Genomic DNA, 22506 nt, shown 5'->3' on the forward strand with positions numbered 1-22506 from the left:
GAAAATTTCCTGAGATGTTAGAGTCTCTCGAGGGACACGGTGCAATCCCAGCAGCATGGTCCCCACGGCAAACATGGGGATGCAAAGGGTGGGAGCAAACCTCAGCACGGGAGCTGCCATGCGGCAGCGCTTGAGTTTGCAGCGAGCCTGAACCCGCGGTGTGGCATGGGGCCGGCTCGCTTAGAGACGCCAGTGCTGGGATGCGACGGCTGATGCTGCCAGTGTCCGTGTCATGGCTGGGGCTGGAATCCAGCTGGAAGCTGGACGGAGCAATCCTTTATTAGCAAAATCTGCAGAGTTTCACTGGCTATAAGTGGTGTCTCATTTTGTCGTCTGGCAGAAATACAAATGTCTTTTTTCCCTGCGCTAGCCATTTTGGGGGAGAAATGGCTCACCTGCTCCGTGGCTTTTCATGGGACACAGATTGTTGCTCCTGGCTGATGGTTCCTCGGGCCCAGTCCTGCCTTTGCTTTTCTTTCCCGGGCAAGCAGATGCAAAGGTGCTGAGCCCAGGGAGCTGGACCTGCTAGGCACAATGCTGCTCGTGTCCAGCCTGCGGAGAGCCGCTCGGCACCCCTCACGGTGGTGGCCGATTCTTGCCCCCATCAGCACTTTCTGGTCCCTGGGACCTTGCGTGTGGTCTCATAAAAGCACTGCAAGTGCTGACCTCGGCCGCTGTGCTCCTCCTGCCGGCAGTCCAGCTCCTTCCCTGCCCTCCCTCCTGGCCGCTCTGAAGCACAGCCAGGAACCAGAGGTGTGCAGGGATGCGCGCTCTCCTTTTTCCAGATCAATCCATGGCAGTGCTCCTGTTCATCACTCCTTGTGCCCTGCGTTCAGCTTCCCTGAGCTGTTTCGGTCATGCTCCCTGCTAATCAGCTGCTGGCATAGCCCTCGAGGCGCTCTGGACATAGAGACTAGGTCTGAGCATCCGTCTCTCCATCATACAACTGCTGCTTGATGTCCTCAGCCGCTCTCCCAGACTGAGATCCCCCTGGTAACCCCCATCCCTATCGCACAAGTATCTTTTCTTCTGCACCGGGCCAGCGCCCCTGTTTTCTGCCTTGCCGGGTGACTGTGCAGCCTCTGTGAGTGCTCCGGGGGTGAGAGTGATGCCCACAAACCCACGCCGTCCTCCCATCCGTCTGCTGCACCCCCTGGCCCATTGTCTTCCCGAAACCCGCCGGGACTTGGCCCTCCGCGCCACCGTGCCGGCCAACAGCGTGGCCTGGCAGAGCCGGCATCCCGCGCTGATGGCGATGCCAGTGCCCGGAGCAGATGGCGGCAGCCGTCCGGTCCCTTCCCCACAGCCCATTTTTCGGCCGGGAGCGCGATGGCCTCGGTGCGCGGGCGGGCGGTGAGATGGGAGCCAGCTCGGCCGGAGAGTCAGGGGCAAGGCGTGTTAATGGCACAGATAACGGCTATTTTTAACTTTGATAGATGAGAGCTTATTTCCTGACTCAGCTTGTGCGGCACAGTGGCACGTGTGTCTCCCGCTGCCTGTGCTGAGTGGATGGGGACAGGGGACGTGGCTGGTTTGGGTCATCTGATGGCAACCTGGAGCCCAAAAATGGTCTTTCTAGGAGCAGAAGTGGGAAGGGAGCGGGGTGCTGGGAGAGCTGGACTGGCATCCCACAGGGATGTCCCACAGCCCCGCGGTGGGCTGGCATGCCTTCAGTTTGGGGTATCTCGGCTGGGCTCTGGGGTGGATGCTGCATCCCTCAGCCTGGGGTCTTTCTCAGCTTGTACTTTTGAGTCCCAGTGATGGCACTGTGATCTACTGTGGGGCTTCAAGCCTGTTTTCCCCAGCACCCCGTATCCCTCCTGCTGCAAAATCCCTTGGAGTGAGTGAGGGAGATTCCCATGGGAGCAAAACTCTGCCTTGGTGTGGGGGGTTTGTGAACAACCCTGCATCTTTTGGGGTTCAGCAAAACCAGGTTCTTGAAATCCCACCCTCTTCCAGCTGTTGGGCTTTTGGAGGGGCTGGAGGATGGCAGACTGTGTCCCCAGGGCCAGGCAGCTCACCACGGGATGGGGAGCACACCTGGGTGGTGGCACCTGCTCCGAGCGGTCCCGTGCCATCGGGAGGACCGGTGACTTAGCATGTTTCCCCATCTCCGCTCCCCCCTCGCCTCCCCCTCAGCCTCTTTCTCCGGGAGGCCTGACACTAATGCAGCGCGAGCATGGGATTTATGGGCGGCAGCCCTCCAATTGGGCCATCCGTCTTGATTAAATTAGCCCTAATGGCTCTGTGCTGACTTGCTCACGGCCCCGCGCAGCCGCGCTGCAGGCGTCAGGAAGGGGCCCGCCGGAGACCCCGCCGGGGGCACCCCCTCGCTTTGCCCTCTCGCCCTCCTTTCCTCCCTTCGAAGGCTCCTGAGCGAAAGCCGAAGCTGGCCTGGCTGCAGGGCAAGGCCGGATCCTCACCCGAGCTGTTCCCCAGCACGAGAGGGCCACGGGGGTCCTCGGGGCTGTGGTCCTGCACCCACAGACAGACACACTGGGGGTGATGGGCTTCCCCACGGCCCTCCCCAGCCCTGGGACAGTGGTGCACAGAGCCGACGGCAAAAACGTGGGGAGCCTCTCTGCTCCCCGGTGGGTTGGGTGAATCCCAGGGCTTGCCGGGATGGAAATCCCGGGCTACTTCTTTGCATTTCCCATAGCAAACCGAGGAGTGAGGGGTAAGCCGCCAGCACGGCAGGGCGCTGGGAACACCAGCCTCACCAGTTCTGGCTGCCCAGCTCCATCCTGCCCTCCCAGCTGACCCTAAGGGCTGCAGCCCCCCCCGGGGTGCCCACGTCTCCCCCTGCGTACAACCCCCAAACATCTCCCTCTTGCTGCTTTGCCAGAGAAACGCTCCGCTCGCGCAGCTCGATGCTGCCATTGGCGGCCCCGGCAGAGCACCGTGCCGGGGAGCGACAGGCGAGAGGGGGCCAGGGCTGGGGACCCCACAGCTGCTCCCCCCTCCCCGGACGGTGCCTCCCTGCCCGGCCCTGGCCTGCAGCCAGCTGCCCGCCCCAGCCCTGCGGCCAATTTCCGGGCTGCCCGGCACGTTAATTATATTTATTGCTGGAGGGAGTGGAGGGAGCCGGCAGGCCGGCATGGGGAGCCTGGGGCTGGCACGGCCGACTGGGCACCGGGGGCGGTTCGGAAAGCTTTCCGTGAGCCATGGGCATGGTGGGTGGCAGGAGAGGAGGGAGCCAGGGCGCAAGGGGTGACAGGGAGGAGTGTTTTGGGGTCGGGACGCTGATGGTTGCCCCTTGGTTCCCTGGGTGGTCGTGCTCACTGTCACCATGCCTGGCGTGCGGGCTGGTGTCCCCTCCGAACTGTAAACCCCAAATCCCCACCGTTAGCTGAGCACCCATGGGGGTTTAGGTGTACCGCTGCCAGAACAAGGCCCTGCAGCACTTCTCATCCGGGGATTTCAAAGTGTCGGTTAAAATTCAGTATTTGTGGGGCTGGTGAGACGGGGCAAGGTAGTGCGGAGAGAGGAGAGGAGGCAGCGCTGCAAGCATTGCCCTGAGGTGCTCTGGAATTTGGGGGGGTGTGGAAGCGGCAAGGAGAAGGACGATGCTCCAGTGCTGTGCTGGGGAGAGGATGGGAGCTGCGGATGAGGAAAGTCTCTGCTCTGGACACTGCCAAAGGGAAGAGGAAAGGGAGGGATTGCTGGTCCCAAACCTGTGATGGGAGACAAAGAGTGAAGAGAAGGCTGGGAAGGGGTGGGAGGCGATGCGACAGGGAGATGGGGCAGGTGGGGAGGCACCCTCTTCATGTGCTGGGTCCTGGGGGGCTTCATGGCTTTTACATGACCTGCCGGCTGCGTGACAGCCAGGCTGAGCAGTGTCGAGCATCGCTGTCAAGGCTGGAGGTCTCCCGCCTGTGATTTTTTTTTTTTTTTTTGAGTGAAGCCCGCGAATCCCCAAAAAAGGAGCAGGCAGCAGCCCTGGGATCTCACGGGCGACCGAGTGTGGAGGAAGTCTAACAAAAATTACAGATGGTGGCTGGTTTGCATCTCCCTCTGGCTGGAAGCCAGCCGGGGTTGTGAGGCCACTGCAGCATCCCTCTGCCGCCCGCTCCCCGCTGCGGGGGGGAAAGGCTGCCGGATCGGGGTTTCACTTTGACCCTCTCCAAAAAGGCCTGCTGTTATAAGGACAGGGTGACCTGGAGACACCCAAAGCCTCCCAAACGGCTTAAAATAATGCTCACCACCAAGAAATAAACTTGGACTCCAATCAATCTTAAAAAAAAAAAAAAAAAAATCCCTGCCTGCAATAAAAAGAAGTGGCTTCGATTCCCAGCCCTCCCTCTGCCCCCGACTCCTCTCCACACACGCAGACCCTGCCCCTTAAACCAGCCAAAAGCAGAGCGAAGCCTCTGGGGACGCGGTACCCGCCATCGATTTTTCATGGAAGGCGCCCAGAGAGGATGGTGATGGACTGCGGGGCCGCAACCCCCCGACCGCAGCAGCCGGCGCGGGGGAGCTGAGATGGATCCGTCAGGAAAGGGTTGTTGCTTCATCGCGGCTGTGGCTGTCGGAGCCGGGGCTGGGCTAGAAAAAGCAAGCGGAAGCCATCAAGGTGGAGGAGAGGAAGCGAGGAAGAAGAAGAAGGGCCGAAGGACTCGGGCGAAGCAGCCATTAGGAAAGTGCTGATGCAGAGGTTCACTTGTGTCTACGGGCAGAGTTGGAGTAGTTGCTGTTCACGGACAAAGGCGGTAGGAGGGAGTGGAGCTTTGTAGAAGCCGGAGCCTGTCTCACTGGGTGTCTGTGTTTCATTCCCTGTCAAAAGGCTGGGAGCTGGGGGAAAAAAGCAGGGAAGCGGCGAGCTGCAGCGCTCGCTCAGGATCAGATAGCAAGAAAACCAATAGCAGCGAGAAAAAAAAAAAAAAAGAAAACCAACCCACACCAACCAACCAACTCACCCACCCTCCACGCTGAGGCTGAAACAGGCAGGTCCCTGCCAACTCCACAGCACGCAGCAAGCAGGGAAGAAGTCCACCCTCCCCGGGCAGGAGCGGAGTTGAGCCCGAAGGATATTTGATGACAATTTGGCGACGATGGGTCCCTTAGCATCTTCCAGAGCCCATTTGAGGGTGAAGGCTCTGAAAGCACAGAGGGAGTTTGAAGCTAAATTCACCTGAGTCTGGATCTCTCGGTCGCTGGGATTTATCTTTTCTTTTTTTCTCCAGGGGGTGACAGGGGAAACAGAACCAAGAAAAAAACGTGGGGTTTTTTAAAATCTCCCTCTTTTTTTTTTTTTTTCCCTTCCATTTTTTTTCTTTTGGAAGAAGATATATTTTTTTCCCTGTGTTTGGAATGGAGGGGTTGGGTCTGTGCCTAAGAAGCAGCAGCCGAACGTCGGTCCTGGGAGAAACCCGAGTGGATCTGGGGTCCCCCACCAGCTAACTCTCCAGGACCCGCAGCCCCACGGCCGGGGGGGGGCTGGATGCAGTGAGAGGTAAGTGACGGCTCCGGCGTCTGCCTGCCAGAGAGCCCGGGCGACGGCTCCTCCACTCCTCCAGCTCCGTCTTAATCCCAAGTCAGAGGCAAAAACAGCAGTCTCATAGTGAGTCAATCACTTCCACCTATTGCAGCCCTAATGGAGAAATAAGAGGGTGAAGTTTCGCCGCGGCAGCCTCACGGGTGAAGTTCCCCCCCTCACCCCTGTGCCCGAAATGCCAGGTTTTGGGGGGAAGGGAGGGGGAATTTTGCAAAGCTGACCGCCGTCACCGTGCCAGTGCCATGGGCCCCCTCCCTCTGTGGCCAACGGCCGCTGCCTTTCGGGGAGCACTGGTGCCTCGCTGGGCTCCCGCTCGCTTCTGCTTGCTTCCCCCGGCCAGCTCGCTTTCTCAGCCAAAACTTTTGCACACTGGCTGTTTTGGAAATGCCTGTGCAGGGTTATGTCCCTGTGCATGTGCACACATGTGTATGCACGCGCGTGTGCAATGCACGCTCGCGTGACCCTCCGATTCCCAGCTGCCTGGACCTGCGTGCCGGTGCGGGGGGCACGCTTAGGCTGAGCCTGGGAGCTGGGGGGGGGTGTGTGTGTATGTGTGTGTGTTTGCTTCGAAGGCAAACTGCAAAGCGCAGGGAAAAAAGCAAAGCAAGCCGACGACAGCAGCAGCAGCAGCATAATTGCATCACTGTAATAGTATCGGCGCTGAGAGCGAGCCAGGCTAGTAAAATTGTCCAGAAAATGAGCTGTACTAAAGTGCCTCCAGTTAGCAGCACCTGCACGCCTTCTCTGGGTGCTTGAGGCTATTTGTATTTTTAGAAGTCTCTCTTAATTATAGAGCAAAGAGTGTTAGAGCGAAAATGGTGTGTATTTAGCAGCATTCGTTCCCGGACAGTTTTGCAGTGAATATGAGCGCAAAATCACCAAACAGGGGTTTTTCTCCCCCCTCCCTTGTGATTTTGAACCACCTGTTTTGCAGTGGTGTCGGCAAACGAGGGCTGGATTTTTTTTTCTTTCCTGTTCTTAGAAAGCGTGGCGATGACTTTGCTTGTGTGCAAAAAGGATGGGAAGCAATCCTGTTGCCTTCCAACAGCCCGCTCTGCACCCCGAATTGACCCCAATCTCCTAAGGGCTGTGAGACCTCCCTGCGCCCAGCCTGGGGGTGACACCGGTGGGGACAGGGGACTTGCGTGCCGGTGCTGGGTCTCCCGCAGCCACCAAAGAGCCGGGGATGTTTTACAGCTTGCTGCGAAAAAACCCCCAACAAACCCTGCAACGACTCGTTTTGCTTCTGTAAAGCTCCTTCCCCTCGTCCCCTTCTCCTCACTCGCAAAACTTTCCGGGGCCTTTTGTTCTGAACAGCAGGTGAAATTCCCTTTGTGTGAGCACAAAGCAACGAAACCACCAGAAAATAATGAAAACAAGACTTAAAAAAAAAAATAAAAAAAAATCCTTGCCTGCTCCTTTCAGGCCTGGAATAACAACGAGCATTCCCATCCATGCCGGATAGACTTAATAAAACATCGGCTTTGCTGGGGAAGGCACCTTAAAGGCCACTTTATTTCTCGCCTCTCATCTGCGAGACGCTTTGATATCCTGTATCACCTCTGCTGTTCTTTACCCGAAAGAGTTGCTTTACCTACGAAGTCAAGGTGGATTTTTTTCCTGAGCCCTGAAATGACCCCAGGGGATATGGTGAGTCCCTCGGGACCAGCCGGGGTGGGATGGTGGTGTTCCCCCCTGGCTGCGCGGCACGGTGCCGTGGTGCTCCGTGATGCTCCGGGCATGGCCACGGCTTGCCGTGGGTTCCCCCTCTCCCCGTTGCTGGCCGAGGCTGCAGGGACGGCTTTGCCGGCGCGGTGGGAATCGTTCCCCGCTGCAGATAAAGTTCGGAGGAGCTGTTGGAGGAATGGCACAGCGAGCTTAAATCTGGCATTTTTCTCCCCAGTTGACATCAGCTTTTAGGGTGTAAATGTGCTTGAGAGAGATGGGAGGCTCACCCAAGCTCTGCGCGGGTAGAAAAGGGGATGGGTTGGCCGTTTTGAGGATGCTGTCTCTAGAAAGAGTGGGAGTGCCGTCACTAAGGGGGATTGCTGGAGGGACGGATCTGCCCCCCTCACCCGTTGCCGCTCGGGCACGTGGCACACGGAGCGGGCACCTTATGTAAGCAGTGATGGCAGCGCTGTGCCCCGGCCATGCCCTGCCGTCCTGCTCCGCCGCTGCCGGGCCCCGCGTGGCCTCAACCACCTCCCTTAGCCCCGTTTCGGGAGTTCCCTCTGGGTGCAGGTGCTGTTGTATCACAGCAGGGAGAGCGTAATCCCCCCCAACCGCTGGGTCCCAGGGTGGCGAATGGCTCCAAGCCCAGGGGTTTGTCTGTGGTTTCTGCAGAGTTCATGGTTGCAGCTTTCCTGGTGCTGGGTCCGGGTTCCCCAGTGCTGGGGAGGTGGCACCTGGGCTCAAGTCCCTTTCTAGGCTCTTCTGTGCCTCTTGGCTAAGGTCCAGCCCGGTTTGGGTCTGACAGCGCAGGGCAAGGGCTGGCTCTCGTGGATGAGAAGGGAGGAACCAGCCCAGCTTGCACCCATTCCTCGTGCCACCGACTCGCTGCAGGAGCTGGGAATTGTCCTCCAAGTGTGGGGACACTGCCTGGCAAAGGACCTGTGTCCCTGTCCCAGATCATGAACCTGTCCCTCCATCCTTCCTGTGGGCCCCCGGGTGCCCACCCATCCAGCTGCCTTGCACCCGGCGTGCCTGAAATGGAGGAGAGGAGAGCAAAAATGAGCATTAAGGGGCCCAGAGAGCCCCTGAGTCCCAGGGAGCAGAGCATGGTGGGCGCCTTGCTGCCCCAGCCCCACTCCAGCTTCTGAGTTGGGATGGGAAGGAGAAAGGAGGGAGTGGGGTGGCAGGTGGCTGGGGGGGTCCCGGTGCTGCCCCCACAGCTCTGGGTGACTGTGGGCCTGTCACCTCTCTGGGACATGCCCCTCTCTCACCATTCCTGGCTCGGTCCAAGCTTGTTCCCTTGTTCTATAGCTTGGTGCTTTGGTCCCAGCTCGATCCCTGGTTCACAGCTTACTCCCTTGTTCCCAGCTCGCAGCGAGGCAGGACTGCCGGTGGGCGATGGTTTTTTGCAAAGCGCTTTCAGATTCCCCTGTTGGACTTTTGAAGCATCTGGTATCACTATCTCAGCGTCATTATGAATTAATTAACATTAATTCCCTGTTCTGGTATCTCCTATTGCCGGGAGCCTTAGCCTGGGCTTTTTTTTTTCCCCCCATCCCCAAACAGAAATGGCCGGATCCAGACTACGTTTGCCAGAAAGCCAGAGAGAAGCCAAGGGTTGGGGGACCATGGGCTCCCCATCCCTGTCCCCATCCCACACCGCAACAGGGGATGCTGCCAGCCCCCTGCCAGTCTGTTAGCTGAGGTAGGGCTTGGTCCTGAGGGACCCCCGGTGCTGCCTGCACTGCCTGCCCGCTCGCCGTGCCACCGGCACAGGGCATGGGTGTTTTGTGGGTGGTGATGCTGGCTGTGCCATTCCTCACCTCCGCTTCCCCGCAGGGCTGTGGGGCAGGTAATGCTGGGGCTGTCCCGCGGGGGAAGGCTCTCCCTTTTAGCCCTGATCCTGACTCCTCAGCCTGTGCTGGAGGCACCAGGGATGCTCTCCTCAGGGATACTGACCCAGAGGTGCTAATGTCAGGGATGCTCTTCCCAGGAATGCTGATCCCAAGGAAGCTGACCGCAGGGATGCTGTCCCAGGGATGCTAATGCCAAGGACGCTGACCCCAGGAAGGCTGTCTCCAGGGATGCCGACCCTCTAGAGATGCAGGGATGGGGATGCAGCCATAGCAGGTGGATGCAGGCTGGGAAAGAGAACGGGATCCTTTGCCCCGACTGCGTTCATCCTGCTCAGTGAGTCACCCCGAGGGAGGCACAACCCAGGAGTCACAGCCTGGCCACCTGGCTCCATCCCTGTGCCCTCGCTTGCACGGATAAGACCTGGTGAAGTCATGGCTGAGGGCTGCAGAAGGACTGAGTGGGATGTGGGTGCAGCACCTGCCGCCTCCCAGCCCCGTCCCACCCCAGTCCCTGCCCCACATCAATGCAACCCTCCTGCACATGTCTGTCCCCTGGCTTCTGCCCCCTGCCACCACCACATGCCCCACGCTAGGGCCACAGCAACCCCCAGGGCCACCCCAAGCCCCCCGCTACCCCTTGCAGTGCGCACTGAGTCAGCGGGGCATCCCCCCCATGCTCTGCGAGCCCTGAGGCCGAGGTGGGGTGGGGGTGGCAGCCCCCAGGTAGGCTGGGGGATAACCCCGGTGTCCTACATCCCCGGAGCCCAGCTCGGGCTTACGTAACGGCCGTGCTGCAGTCTGCTCTGCTCAGCCGCCAGTGCCACCGGCAGAGCTGCAGCGCGGAGCCCATCTCCCTGGATATTTGCTTTTTGGGGAGAGGAAGGAGGGAACGGGATTCTTGGGGGGCAGGCGAGCCGCAGGGGGTGGCCAGGACGTGGAGGGGGTGGTTGGCAGGGCTGGCTGGGCACGAGGGCTGGGGAGTGTGCCCCCTGCCCTGTCTGTCCAGTGACCTTGGGAACTGAAATCCCCCCTGCGGAAGGAGGGGCCGGGGAGGGGGAGAGCAGAGAGAGCCCTGCCCAGTCCTAAGCGAGGGGTCAGGTTAGAGACCCTGCCGGCACCCTCTGCCAACCACGGTCCCATCTCTACCCTCCTTGGAGACCATAGCCCCACTGTGCAGATGGGAAAACTGAGGCAGGAGGCCGTGACCTCCCATGGGGAGCAGGTACCAGGGTCTCTCTGGATGAGGAGATGGGACATTACCAGCCCCTCAGATATCCCCAGGCTGGAGATGCCCTGGTCCAGCCTGAGCTCTGCCCCCAGAGCCGGTGTCCCCGCTTGGGGTTGGCACGTGCTGGCGCTCGGTGCAGCATCCTTGCAGGGAGGTGCAGCTCTGGATCTTGCTGCATGTGCCATGACCCGGTGACACGCAGCAGGAGGGGGGTTTGTGCCTGGAGGCACGCGGGGCCCTGGCTCTGTCCCAGTGGTCACCCAATGCTGTGGGCGCCTGGCAGGTCTCTGTACCCCCCCCCGGGGGTGCGGGGTCACCCAGTGCCACCGGCAGCTGGGCTGCATCTCCGTGGTGCCTCATGGCCAATGCTGAGATGGCCTCAGTGGGGCCAGATGCCACCACCCGTGGGTGCCACCCGCCCGCGGGGATGCCTGGCAGGGCAATGCGGACATCACTGCCGCGCTGCGGGAAAACCCAGTGTGATCCTGGTGCAAAAAATGTGCTGTCACCCACCAGTGAGAGCCAGCACTTCCCGCAGGGACCGAGTCCCTGACCCCCCCCTTCCCTCCCCCTTTGCCCCTCATTCCCAGGCTCAGCTGGCGTTTCTCCCGGGGCTCGGTGGGACGGAGCCCAGCCCCCCCCGGCACACCGCCAAGCCCGCTGCCCTCCCTGGGCAACCCGGCCAGCCCTGGCGCCCGCGGTGCATGGCAGAGGGACCCCGCACCCCAAAGCCAGGGGGAACCAAGGACACCAGTGAGCTCATCCCTCCTGCCCGGGCTGGGAAAATCATTGCATTGTGCTCGCTGCAAGAGGCTCAAAGGCCTTTGGTTCCCTTTTAGGACGCATCTGGAAAGGAGCCACCGAAACAAACGCCAGGAAAAATAAGCCTTCAGTGGTGGCTACTTTCTTTGTAGGTTTGGAGGGATCCAAATGCGGATGCCTCGCCTTGGGGAGCCCCTTGGGGACCCCCTCAGTGCTCGGGCTGCAGGGATGAACCTCCCCTAACTCCGGCCAGTCAGTGTTCTGACATTCCAAATCTGTCCCTGCCGCGTGAGTCAGACGTTTGGGAAAGGGGGGCCGGGTGCTGACCTGGATCCTGTTGCCCTTCATCTCTGCAGCAGTGCAGGGGAGCCCTGGCACCGCCAATCCCCCTGGGGGGGTCCGGGACACTCGGCACGGTGGGGTCCTGCTCCCCAGCCTTGGATGCCCCAGGGCCAGGTCTGGCAGTGTGGTTCTCAGCTGGGCTGAGAACGCCCTCAAACTCGTTACACACAGGGGCCAGCTAATCTCCATCTGACAGCGAGTCATCCTTCCTACCGCGCTGAAGGCTGTAATGACAATGTACTTAAAGGGGCTGATGAATTAAGTGCATCTTATAAATACATCAGATATTAAAATTCCCGTATAATTACAGTGCAATGGATTATGTGTGGTGCTGAAGGGGAAGCAATTCAGCGAAGCAAAGGACTTGCAGTTACAGAGGAGAGCCGGTGAAGCGTAGTTACACACAACTCTGCTCTAAGGGTGGTGTAAAGCGCAGGGCTGGTTTGGAGCTGCAGCGGGAGCGATGCCGAGTGGCGCTGGGGCTCTGCAAGGGTTAAGGAAAGCGAGTGGGACCTGACGGCCTTCGTGGTGGGGCCAGAGGGAGAGAGTTTGCTCTGCTTCATCCCTGGCGCTGGCCACCCGGGTCCGGGGGCTTTGGCCATTGCTCGCCCCAGCACCCTGCTGCTCCCAGCGCTCCCGTGTGCACAAGCGTACACTCGTGTGTGTACAGCAGGCAGTGCTTGAGCGATCAAAGACAGGAGAATCTGGTCCCTCTCCTTTTCTCTTCTCTTCTCTTCTCTTCTCTTCTCTTCTCTTCTCTTCTCTTCTCTTCTCTTCTCTTCTCTTCTCTTCTCTTCTCTTCTTCTTTCATCTCCATCTTTTTTCTTATTTTTTTCTTTTTTCTTTTTCTTTTCTTTTTCTTATTTTTCTTTTGCTTTTGCTTTCCCTTTTTCTTTTTCTTTTGCTTTTGCTTTTCCTTTTGCTTTTTCTTTCCCTTTTTCTTTTCCCTTTTTTCTTTCCCTTTTTCTTTCCCTTTTTTCTTTCCCTTTTTCTTTCCCTTTTTTCTTTCCCTTTTTTCTTTCCCTTTTTCTTTCCCTTTTTTCTTTCCCTATTTCTTTTCCTTTCCCTTGACCCATTTCTTTGCCTTTTCCTGCCCTTTTCCCCTTTTCCCCTTTTTCCCTCCCTCTCAGGGTCAGTGTTGCCAGGCCCCAGGTTCCTGCAGGTGTGTGAGGTCCAGGCAGAAGCTGCCGTGTCACCCTACACCCTGAGTGTCACCGAACAGCCCAGCCGGTAGCTCACACCCTCGTTCCTCCACATGTTCTGGCATCGGTGATGCAGCGGGGTGTCCCCGGTGCTTTCAGCTCCCCCCCCCGGGCCGAGGAGGTGCCACCTGCAAGGGGACTCGGGGGAAGAACGTCCCCAGCACGATTCGGCTGTGGGGCTGCTGGAGCAAAGTCTTTTCTCTAATGAGCTGGTGCCGGTTTTCCCATTAATTACATGGAGCGGTGCCATCATCAGACAATTAAGTAGTGTTGTCCCAGGCTCTAATAAGGGCACGGAGAAAGCGGGGTGTGGGATGCTGTGCGATGGCATGCATGCGGGCACGGAGCAGGGCTGCGTCGAGGCACAAGCTGAAACCCTGCGAGCACCGTTGACCCATCCCATCACCACCGCTGCCTCCTCCTCCTCCCCAAAAGGGCCGAGAGTCCCATGGGACCACCGTCCCCATTGCGTCCCCAGCCACAGCCCACCCTCGGTGGGGAGAGGGGGGCACCGCGTGATGCCTGCCTCACTTTTGCAATGGCACTAGTTTGCTAATTAGCAAAATCTGGCAATCCGCACCATTCTCCCAGTCATTAATTATTATTAATTATTTGTTATGCAAATAAAGTTGAAGAGCACAGTGCTGTAGGCAACACAAATGAAAACAGTCCCGGCTCCAGGCAGTTTATGTAACGGCGGGCAGGTGGGCATCGCAGGAGCCCCGAGGCCATATAGCATCCACGCGCTGTCCCCTGCGTAGGGGCCGCTGCACGTCGGCATCTCCCGGGGTCTGGGGACACGTCGATGGCATCGATGGTGATGGGCACTGCAGGGCTCCTGCCAGAGGGCACTGCAGGAGCGAAGGATGTGGGATGTAGCGGGGAAAGTGGTGCTTTTTAGGGTCCTGGGGGATGAGGGTGATGGGGGCCCCAAGGGTGGAGGGGGAGTATGTTGGTGCTGGTGGCCGAGGCGGGTGCTGCGGGTGGAGGCAGGAAAAGCGATCGCTGGGTGGGTTTTGTGGGTGCTGAGGGGGTCCTGTCCCACCCCTTTCCCTGCGGTCTGTCCCCAGGGTTGGTGTCTGGGGAGAAGCAGGATGTTTCACCAAACGATGATGCCGTACCAGTAAGTGGCGGTTTCGTGTCTCCATCCTCCCAGCTGGAGGGTGGCTGGAGCCAGGACGCAGCTGTGCACCCCCCCACCCCGCTGCCTGGCCCCCAGCAGCCCTGGGGTGTTATTTCAGTGCTCCTCACCCTCCCTTTCCCCTCCACCCAGGGTTCTCTGCCCCATCCAGGGCTCCCTTCCCCTCGTGTGCCTCTGAGATCACCATCGACCCCAAATGCAACCACCCATCACTTCCCCATGTCACAGAGCGATAACGCCGGTGGCACCGTGCTGCAGGGACACAGGCTGGTGGTGGGGGGGCTCCTACCCCAGCCCTACCTGAGCAGTTGGAAAGGGAACCAAGAAAAAATGGAAATGAAAGAGAGGAAAGAATTAATAAGGATCCTGCCTCGACCACAATGGCTTTGTTTCAGGAGGGCTGATACCACACGCTCGCTAATGCCATTCCTCAGAGGCCTTCGGAAAGCAGTGGGGTTTTGGCGATGCTCGGGTGCATTTTTGGTGTGCTGTGGATGCGAGCGTGTGTTAGAGCTGTGCTTGGTTCCTGCCCAGCCCGTGATGTCCCCTGGTGTCCGGCTGCTGTCCCCAGCCGGGCTCTGCAGCATGAGGCAGCCGTCGTCATAAAGCAACAACGCGGCAGAACGGAGATGTGGGGTGAGAAATGTGTTTTCACAAAGCGATACCTCTCCTGCTGGGTGCTGCTGTGGGGCCATGCCCTGAAACGCCGGACTGCCTGGCCGGAGGGCTGCTCGCTCCCTCTGGTTAGGAGATCATCCTCTAGCAGCTATAGAGTGCACCCCAAACCCACTGAGCGCAAGACAACCTGCGGCTTACAACAATCCTCTTCTGCCGTACGCCAAGCGCCGTGCGGGTTGCCTGTACATCCTCCCCAGCCCCTGGTGTTATTTCCTTTTTTGCACTTACTAGATCCCCCAGTTATCACCCCGAAAGCTTCGTTCAGAGAAACCCTATATTTCCTCCATCCCAGGTTACTTGCCTTTAGTGGAACATTTCTTTAGGGGGGATTTAAAGCAGTGACGGGAGAGCAGCGTGGCTTTGCACAAGCCGTGCTCCGAGCTGTGGCCAATGTCCCGCAGAACTCTCCCGTTATTCCTGTGCCCGATGCCCACGGCGAGCTCGGCCTCTTTTCTTCCTCCTCTGCTGCAGGAGTCAGCTCCAGCTGCTGCCAGGGTTATCTCCATCCTCCAGCTTGCTGCACGCTCTGCTAGTTCACCGTCCCCCTGAGGGCTGGGGCTCGACCCCGGCCAGGCAGCGCGTGCCCCCACGGAGGAGGACGATGTCTTTATTTTCCCATGGCCAGTAACGGGTTTGGAGATAAATTTCAGGGGAAATGGGGACTCGTGGAGGTTCCCCGCCCGCTGCCGCAGCTGCCTGGACACTAGTGCGTGTTCATGGCCCCATCCTGAGCCCGAGCCCAGGCTGGTGGCCGCAGGGGGGGCTTGAGCCAGATGCCTGTTTCTAATAAAGCTCAGCTCCTGCCGTGAGCCACACTCATCTTCACCCGCTCCAGGTGATAACGGCAGGGATGCCGCCGCTGGACGGACCTCACGGTAAACTGAAAAGCGGCTGAAGGTGAAAGGACTGGGCTCCAGCTCCGCATTCGTGCACCGGCCCTGCTTTGCCGAAATGAGGATGCTCTAAGGAGCAAAAAAAAAATCTCTTGCCTGAGACCTCGCCCCCATGGGGGGGATGTGGGGGCTGCGGGGGGCCGGAGGCGGCAGGCAGAGGGCCGGGGCGCTGCGTGGAGCGCAGCAGGAAGGAAGCGCTCGGTGAGGACACAGCCAGCACTGCGTGCACGTCCTTACATATGTGCTATTTTCAGCTTGACGGGGAGCAGGCCAAGTTCTCCAACAGATTGAGTTTGGAGCTGAAATCCTCCTCTCCTCCTCCCCCTGCCCAGCACCCACTGCCTGCAGGCACGGGGAGTCCAAGTGTGCCCAGGGCACCCCGCTCTGCCCCATTCACTCTACATTCCCACCGGGGAGATGCACGCATGCTGCACGCATGCTCCCAGCGCTGCCGCTGCTGAACTCCCCCCCCCCACCATGACAAGGCCACAGGATCTGACCCTGCTCAGGGGGGCAGCGGCCCCAGCTTCTCCCCTTCCCACTTGCGGCTGGTCCAGGCACCGACACAGCATCCTCCCAAACCTGTCCCCACTCCATCATGGACCTGCAGCATCGCCTGCGTTTGGCTTTGCACACTCATGCACACTCCCACCCGCCGGCTCCTTGCTTTATTTCCAAGCAGAAAATATCCTTCCTTCTCTCCCCAAATCCCCCCTCCTGCCACCTCCCCTCTCCCCCACCACTGTGACCCCTCCAGAAGTGCAGCTGCTTTTGCAGCCGTGTCCTCGCCCTGCTTGAAATGCAGGAAAGAAATCCATGTGCAACTTACTGTCTCAGCACCCTGTAATCATTTTGTCAGCCAAAAAGCACTTTTGTCAAACCCCCACAGGCAAACCGGGAGGGGCTGGGCTGGGGAGAGGCACCTGACACCGCTCTGTGCTTTTTTTCCCCCCTTTTTTCATCCTGGGTTTTGCTTTATGGGTGGGATGAGCGTTGCGTTTGTCTCTCCGTTCCCTCTCCGCGTGCTTCGGAGACGGTCCAGAGCGAGTGAAAGGAATAAGGAAAACATCCGGGGAGAGCAGCGAGGCTGGAGAAAATGCATCGCCAGCGGCTGGGTCTGCTCGACAAAGTGCAGTTATGCAATGGGAGGAGAAAGCCATTCGGCTGGAGAGGGGTTTCCAGCAGGGACTAATGGAGCCGCAGGCTTGGTCACCTGGGATGGCCCCAAGAGCGGCCTCGGCCCCTTTTGGGTGCTGGGGGGCATTCAATGGCTCCTTTCTGTCCCGCGCGTGAGCTGCTCTGAGGGGTCTTTGTAGCAGGAGGTTAACGTCATCAGTTTGTTCCGTCCCGAGAGCAAACACACTGGGCGGCAGCGGCTGCCCTGCCCAAACCTGGGAGCAGTTCCTTTCTCCAGGGCTGGGCTGACTGGCTCCCGATGGGACGTGATTTCCCTCAAGGCGGGCTCTCACGCTCCACCTCCGGGGTAGGGAGTCCCTTCTTCAGCCCCTGCCGCATCCCCGCGGAGTGCCTGGGGTCACAGCCGCGGTAACACCAGCCCTTGTGCTCCGGGAAAGGCGTCGAGGGCACCTCTTGGAGCGGGGAGTTTGTATGGCCTCGAGGACGGACTCTGCTTTACCCCAGCGTGGGGTTCCCAGGGTGTGGTGGATGGGGTGGGGGGATGACTACAGGACCTCTGATTTGGGCACCCCCGTGCCGCAAGCTGTCACCGTGGCTGTCCCCTCCCTGCTTTTTTTTTTTTTTGGCTGGTGTTTGCCCGAGCATCGGGGTGAGCTGCTTTTGCCAGCCTGCGTCATGCGAGCACCACGGGGAGTTTGCACAGAGCCGATCCCTTCTCCCTAACCTTTCCGCTAATGAGGAAGCAAATGCCTGGGATGGCTGCGGCGCTGGAAGGTCAGAGCTGTCGCAGCCTGACAGCCCCGCGGCTCTGCCCGTGGTCCCATCCTCCTCACGTCTTTCCCGTGTCCTTAGTGATGTTTTGGGATGCAAAGAGAGGCCGGGAACAAGGTGTTCCCTGGAAATCTTGCATCTGGGCTGGTACCGTAGGCTGGAAAAATGATGAGCTATAAAGCAAAGCAATCATTGAGCCTTGCCTAACGAACAGACAGTCGTTAACCCTGCACGAAGTGTTTGCAGGTCTCAGACTCATAAAAACACTCAAAAACTCACTTGCCAATGCTGCTTGTCTAATTAGGGTACCAGGAAAGGCTCATCCATCCTTACGTGTCCGGTGTGTCCTCATCTGCACACGTGAAATTCAGGCCATCAAACACTCGCAGCCGCCGTCGCAGCAAGGCGCTCCCGTCCGGAGACAGGTCTTTAAATCATCCCCGAGCGCTGGGAAAATCGCAGACAGCTCGAGAGCGGAAAATGAAAAGGCAAAATGTTGTTCCTGGAGCTTTTGCCCTGAATTATTTGCTCAGCTTTAATAATAAGTTACACACAAGGAAAAGTGAAGTGGCTTGGACAATTTTCTAGGGAAAACTAGTCCAGTGGATGCTGAGGAGCAGTGCCTGTTCCCCGGCTCCTCCAGCAGTCTTTGGGGACAGGGACCGATGTGCTCCGGGAAGATGGGCTGGGACAAGAGGCAAAAAAATAAACCCTCTTTAATGCGTTTCAGTGCGGTATCCAGATGCAGCAGCCGGGATTGAAGCTTTTAATTCATTTTTCTGGAGGCAGTGGGGAAAGCAGCGGTGGGGATGATCCCACTCTGTCTCCTCTCTGCTGGCCCCATCGCTTCCATGGGCTAATACCGTGCAGGCATCAGCAGGGCAAACTCTGGGCTGGTTTCCTTCCTTATTCTAGGGTAGTTTGACTAAATCTATCTTGTTTAGGATGAATCACTCCAGCACTGCTGGTTGCGACCTGCTGGCCACCGTGCTTACTGAGCCTCTGTAATTCCCCTTTTATTGGTAAAAACGAGAAGTTGCTTTTTCTGTCTTTTTCTCCGGGATCGCAGATTGCAAATAATGATTGCCTTAAACACAGGCTATTTCACAGCTTGCGGGCGCTTTTGGGGATGGGATCGCTGGGTGTTCGGTGCCAGTGACACCATGAGCCAGGATAGTGCTGTGTCGGCATGGTCCAACGGGCGCCTTAATTTAACTCTCCTTAATTTAACTCTCCCCTTTCTCATCTTTATCTTTTTTAATGAAGAAGAGTGAACGAGGTCTTGCCGTGAACTATGTGTTGCGTACTGCGCACCCTGCCCGGGGCTCTGGGTTGGTTTGATGTGCTGCTCATAGAAAGGCGATGGCCGGGCTGCATCCTGCTCCGCTGAGCTGCGATGGATCCCATTTTCTCTTGTTCCTGATTCTACGGGGTCACATGGACCATGAGGAGCTGTTTGCAGAGAGCATCCGTAGCCGAACCCATATTCCTGGATTTATTGGTTCCTATTTGCTGCTTTTTCTCCTGTTTTCTTTCCATGGGGTTATTTATAGCTGGGCCAACTCTGCTCCCCGTCCTCCTCTCCTCCCTTCCTCCCCAGGTGCTGCCTTGAGGAGGCAGGTAGCTTGTTCTCAGCGAAGGATGCTGTCAGGGCTTTGCCCAAGGGCACAGGTATAAAACTTCCTGCAGGAACAATTTGCTGCAGAAATTATGCTGAACTAGCCAAATTGGGTGGCTTCAGGGGAGCAACCGGGAGTGCACTGAAATGATCTCCCCCGCTTGCTCCCAGCTCGATCCCATTGCTTGTGCAACCCAAAAATGTTTTGAGAGGAAAAATCTAAACTGCCGATCCTTTATCCTCTGGACTGGACTGGGACCTGATTTTGGCATTTCTGGCAATAGCAAAGTACCTGGTTTTCCCCAGCTCCTTCCCATAAGAGCCCCGAGGAGTCTGCCGATGCCAAACCGCATCCCCTGAGACCCTGGAGGGTCTGGAAGTGTGGTGTGGGAAGGCAGGGAGGTCTCCAGGAGCCCAGAGAGCAGTTCTGCGTCTGCCTGGCTGCTGCTGGCAGGACTCAGCAACCTTTCCCCAAAAATTGAAAACATGCTTTTAGGGTAAAAAAAAAAAAAAAACCACAACAAAAAACCCCCACCACAACAAAAAAAGTCGGTTGCTGTGATGCCATCTGTGTCTGCAGCACTGCACAGCGGGGACAAGATGCCCGAGCAGGCTGCCATGCACGGAGCCTCCTGAGCACCTATGCCGGGTAGCTGAAAGAGGTGGTACGAGCCTTCCTCCTCCCTTCCTCCCCCTTGGAGAGGAATGTCCTGTTTCTCTTGGGAACAACATATTTCCTTGGCATCTCTCTCTTTGGAAGCTTTGATTTCTTTTCCAACTGTGGCTCTCCAGCCTCAGCAGCATGTCTTGGATATTTTTTTCTCCCCGCGGTCCCCCTCCCGTTGATCCCAGGGGGAAGGCTGGTTGGAAATCCTGCCGGCAGCCCTGGCCGGAGGGGATGGAGGGCTGGGGGCAGCGGGTTGCCAGTTCATTTGTTTTCCTCAATGGGGCTTCAAAAAGTGATGGGCTGATGGGTTTGGAGTCTCAGGGGGGCAATTTCCCTGGCAGCATCCAAGTTGTGTCACCTCTTTGCTTGGCTCTGTGACGACAGTGTTGATTTGAATTCTTCCAACTTAAGACTGATTTAAATGATGGTGAAGTTGGGGGGTGGCATGTGGGAGTAGAGCACTGAGCGCTATTCTTTTTCGGTTGTCATATGCCTCCATAAAGACTTCTGCCTTGGGGATTTGCATAGATCCGTGGTCCAGATTGCGCTACAAAACCCACCGGTGGTCTGCAAAGCTATGGCAACAGCTTCTGCGCCGGCTCCTGAATCAGATGAAGCTGGAAAGTTTAGGTGTGTTTGCAATCCTTGTGCCACAGCCTTTCCTCTTTGGTTTACGGGCCGCAGCCGAGGCTCAGAGGGCAGCTGGGAACCCCCTCTCTGCTCCTGACCCACAGCATTCCCCCTCCTCAGCAGCCCCGTCCCCTGGGAGATGCCTGACCGCATTCCACTCCTATTCTATTCTATTCTATTCTATTCTATTCTATTCTATTCTATTCTATTCTATTCTATTCTATTCTATTCTATTCTATTCTATTCTATTCTCTGCCACAGTGTGCTGCTTTGCTGAGTGCTCCCAGCCTCGTGCTCAAGAACATTAATTTGATGGTGAGGTGATGAGGTCAGGGGAAAAAAAAAAAACATTCGCGATCCTTCTGTGAAAAATAGGTGTTTGGGTAATGACCTCATGGGGAGGGAGGCTGCGGAGCGAGCCAGTCTCCTACCAGCAAGGCCACAGGAGGCGAAGGAGGGGGATTGTGCAAATGTCCCAGCCACAGGGAAAGCTTAATTCGGCGGTTGTAATCGCTGAGGACATGCACATCTGTAGGAAAGCAGGCTCCCTTCCTTGCACTGCTCCTAGAAGGGCTTGTTTGTTTAATTTTATCTTGCAGAGAAAATTATAAAAGGAAAAAAAAAAAAACAAACCAACCACCACCCTGTGGTTTTGCTCAGCTGCAGCACAAAAACGCCCCAGCGGAGCCCAGAGAGCGCCGGGGACCGAAACCCTCGCCTCAGCCCAGGTATTTCCATCGGGGAGAGGGGCAGCGAAGGGGCCGTGCGGCAGTCGGCGGCACCGGTGCTCTGCCAGGACTCTGCTGCCTGCCCGTGTGGGGCCGGGCAGGATGGAGCCGGCTGTAGGAATCACCGGATCTGGAGAAATCCAGACATCGCACTCGCCACTCTGCTCTCCCCATTTCCACCCCGTGCTGATCGAAACCCCGTTGTGCAGAGCAGCTGTATACGTGAAAGAGGGAGCTCTTTCCCCTTTGGGAGGCTGGAGGAGGATGGGGGTCTCGCTGGGGACCCCGGCATGGCAGCCTCGCTTACCCAGGTACCAGCAATGCCCTTTCTGACTGAGCAGAATGAGCAAGGTTGCATTTTGGGGCAAAAAGTTGAGATCTTTGTGATGGCTGGTGCTTTGCAAGCTGCCATCGAAACCCTGCCGTGGTCATGGCTGGGCAGGGCTGGTGCAGCTGGATAACGTGGGAGCGCTTGTGCTCTGGTTTCAGCTAATTTTCTTCGCTGTCATTAGTTTAAATTTCCGAGGGAGTCTGAGCTTGGCATCAGATGCTGACATCCTTTAATTTAGCAAATGTAAAAATGGGACCTTTTCCAACTGGAGCGATTAGAAATGTCCCGCTCCGTTCCCCTGCTGTGGTGTCAGGCACTGGCCGGGCCGTCGCCCCGTGCTGTCAGCCGCTCCGCTCCCCCCACCTCCCGCCGGCGTGACTGTGGCTGAGACCTCCCACACTCGTCACACGGGTATGATGGCCCATCATCACCATCCCTGCCTGCTGCTCAGCGCTGCCGGGAGCTGCCGACGGTCCCGACTGGCAAAGAGCAACCGGGGGGGGCTGGATGCAGGAGGGGAGCTTGCCGAGGGGAGGGACGGAGCTGTGCCCCCCATGGCACCCCCGTAGCACCCGCTGAAATCCCGTCCCCATCAGTAACACCCCTTTGCCCTGACAAGGGCCTTCTCCACCTCCGGGTTTGCGTATAATGGCGCGTGTCCCCCCTAAGCTGCTTAATGAGGGTTAAGAGGCTAACAGGCTTATTACCAGCAATTATTTCCACAGCCCTGCAGGTGTCCCTGAAAACGGCGCGGCCCCGCGCTCGCCCAGGAGCATCCTGCTGGTATCACCGCCAGCCAGCCTGGGGTGCCACGAGATTGTCGGTGCTCAGCTGGCTTCCTGAGTCAAATCGGTGGCAGTTTTTGGGGTGTTTTTACACCCCCTTACAACGATCCAGGCTGTGGTTTGTTAGGGGAGTGAAGGGGGGGGGGGGAGGCTGGCATTCCTATGGATTCCTTCCCCCCCGGCTCTGGTCCCTCTTGCTTTGCCTCCAGAGCGACTCTGCAGCATCCCTGCGCCCGCACAGGCTCGGGCCGTCGCCTGGAGACGGCCGCGGCAGGTTGCCACAGCGACGGAGCCTTCGCTCAGCATCCCTCCAACTCTGCTGCCTTGGCCAAAGTTGGGCGAGAGAAAAATATCCCGGGGAGGGGACACCCCCCCTCCGGGCGGCAAGCACAGGACTGGGGAAACTGAGGCACGGCTGGTAGAGTTGGAGGCAGCTGCCAGGTGATGGAGGAGGTTTTGGAAGCTGCCTGTGGGTGTAATGGGGCAAAAAGTGGTGGAAATGGGGTGGTGGGGGGCAGGGGGTACCTGCAGTCCCTGGGGGGGGGGGGGTCAGTGCTTTGTGGGGGCAGGTG

The 22506-nt window shown here is 58.1% G+C and overlaps 1 protein-coding gene across 1 annotated transcript in view; it reads left to right on the plus strand.

The window, feature by feature from the left end:
• Window positions 1-4613: 4613 nt before the first annotated feature.
• Window positions 4614-22506, plus strand: part of LOC129213418 (ATP-sensitive inward rectifier potassium channel 12) — a 33207-nt gene continuing 15314 nt past the window's right edge. The window contains exon 1 of the mRNA XM_054843383.1: window positions 4614-5452. The gene's annotated coding sequence lies outside the window, so the exon portion shown is untranslated. The remainder of the gene's footprint in view (window positions 5453-22506) is intronic.

This window comes from Grus americana, chromosome 15 (genome assembly GCF_028858705.1).
Source record: "Grus americana isolate bGruAme1 chromosome 15, bGruAme1.mat, whole genome shotgun sequence".
Lineage (NCBI taxonomy): Eukaryota > Metazoa > Chordata > Aves > Gruiformes > Gruidae > Grus > Grus americana.